The sequence below is a fragment of the Zalophus californianus genome, chromosome 8, assembly GCF_009762305.2.
Source record: "Zalophus californianus isolate mZalCal1 chromosome 8, mZalCal1.pri.v2, whole genome shotgun sequence".
Classification (NCBI taxonomy): Eukaryota; Metazoa; Chordata; class Mammalia; order Carnivora; family Otariidae; genus Zalophus; species Zalophus californianus.
This window is the reverse complement of record NC_045602.1, coordinates 35,683,704-35,686,180: the sequence shown is the minus strand read 5'-3', so window position 1 is coordinate 35,686,180 and position 2,477 is coordinate 35,683,704.

The following is a 2,477-nucleotide window of genomic DNA, read 5'->3' as shown; positions in this document are numbered from 1 at the left end:
GATTCAGATGGAGCAATCGCATGACCCCCATATGTTGAAGGTGGGACAAGACAGCAAGAGCCTGGGTCTGGAGAGACTGCAAAGCTATGATACCAGCCCTGGAGTGGCTATGTTCACAAGAGAACATTCATTTTGTTTCAGATTGTGGGTTTCTGTTCCTCAAAGCTGAATGTCATCCTAACTCACACACAGCAGAGTCTTAAGATACGAGAAAATGCATAAACCATAGAAACATCAATATTAGTACTTTTAAGCAGCCACCCTACCATTTTTAGATATGGTTAGGCTCTTTAAAAGTAGATGCTAGTTAGATCATTTCGAAGTTACCTGAAAAAAATTTTAAGTGCATTTGTGGACCACAATCAACCATGAGGTTATTAAAAAGCAACTGTGACACTGTGTGGCCTGGGGGTTCTTTTGGAATGATGCTCTATCAAGTACCCACTGAGGTTTGTAGGAACAAATACATTTTACATTAAGATCACTTTCAGGGGCACCTGGGTGGCTCAGTCGGTTAAGCAGCTGACTCTTTAATTTCAGTTCAGGTCATGATCTCAGGGTCCTAGGATCAAGCCCCACATTGCAATTACTTAAAATTTTAAGGGGAAAAAAAATCACTTCCATCCACATGCTGTAATTTTTTACTTTCAAGTTTATTAGAAATCAGAGTTCTCAGATTTCATGAGGAATATTTACATTCTGAAAGGAATTTCGACTCCTGTTCTACCATGCTGAGTACAGAAACTGGTTACTTTTTAACTAAACATTTTTAGAAAATGCTACAAGATGTCCACAAGAATACCACCCTATCCCTTTATATTAACCCATATGTCATGGCAGTGGTATATATCCTCAAGTTTCCAGGAAAGAAAGTTTATGCTTCTGATACTCTTAAGTAACAGCACCACCAATTAGCAATTGGATGGTGGAACTAGTGGGTAAGGAGGAAGCTTAAACCATGTAAAATTTAACAATGGGTAAGAAAAAAGCTTATGATCCAGGTTCCAAAATAAGTCAACCACCCTGGGAAGGAATCTAGCCTGACAGTATTTATGAGGAACTAACCTAAGTGTGAAGACATGCTGCTAGAGGGGTCTTTGGAGAGCTCAAAGCTAGGTCTGCTTTCTGCTGTCACTTCCCGTGTGTCCTTGAGCAAGAGAATTCCTTAACCTCTGATGTCATTTCCTTGCTTATGAAACAAGGATAGCTACATACTCACAGGGCTGTGGTAGGATTAGATGAGATTCTGCACAAAAGCATGAGGCACGGTGTCCAGCATCACAAGTGCTCAGTAATGGTGGCTATTATTAGCTGAGCCCAAGCCCAAGCCCACAGTGTGACAAGACTGGTGACAAATTAATGACATCTTAGCCTGTATTCAAAGTGTGCAGATCGAGAGACTGTGGCCTATTTTTTTTAAATCTTTTGATTGCATTAACATTCAATACTTACACCCTCAGCAATACTGATGTAATTGGTCTGGGGTGAGAACACAGCACAGGAATTTTCAAAGCTCCCAGGTACAAAGTTTGAGAAACACTGCACTACACCGTACTATCTGAAGGCACCCAGGAAGCTACATTACAAACGACTGTTGACTTAGCTACTAACACAACACAGCATACTTAATTGGATCCTGGATTTGGGGTGGGGGGTGCTGCAAGTCATTTGGGGGGCAACTGGGTAAATTTTAATAGGGACTGAATTAGGTATCAATGGACCCCTGGGTGGCACAGTCCATTAAGCATCCAACTCTGGTTTCAGTTCAGGTCATGATCTCAGGAATGTGAGATGAAGCCCCACATTGGGCTCCACGTTGTGTGGAGTCTGCTTAAAACTCTCTCCCTCTGCCCCTCCCACTCATACTCTCTAAACAATAATACATTAAAAACAAAGAATATTAGGGCGCCTGGGTGGCTCAGTTGGTTAAGCGACTGCCTTCGGCTCAGGTCATGATCCTGGAGTCCTGGGATCGAGTCCCGCATCGGGCTCCCTGCTCGGCAGGGAGTCTGCTTCTCCCTTTGACCCTCCCCCCTCTCATGTGCTCTCTCTCTCTCTCATTCTGCCTCAAATAAATAAATAAAATCTTAAAAAAAAAAAAAAACAAAGAATATTAGATACTTATGTTACTTATGTGCCACTAGTTAGTATAGTTACAAGAACATCATTATTGTAAAAAAGCATACTCCTGTTTAGAGGTGAAATATTGTGGTTTGCAACTTATTTTTTTTTAAGATTTTATTTATTTGAGAGAGAGAGAATGAGAGATAGCATGAGAGGGAAGAGGGTCAGAGGGAGAAGCAGACTCCCCGCTAAGCAGGGAGCCCGATGTGGGACCCGATCCCGGGACTCCAGGATCATGACCTGAGCCGAAGGCAGTCGCTTAACCAACTGAGCCACCCAGGCGCCCCTGCAACTTAATTTCAAAAAGTCATGAAAACTACTCAGGCTACCATAACAAAATACCATAGACTGGG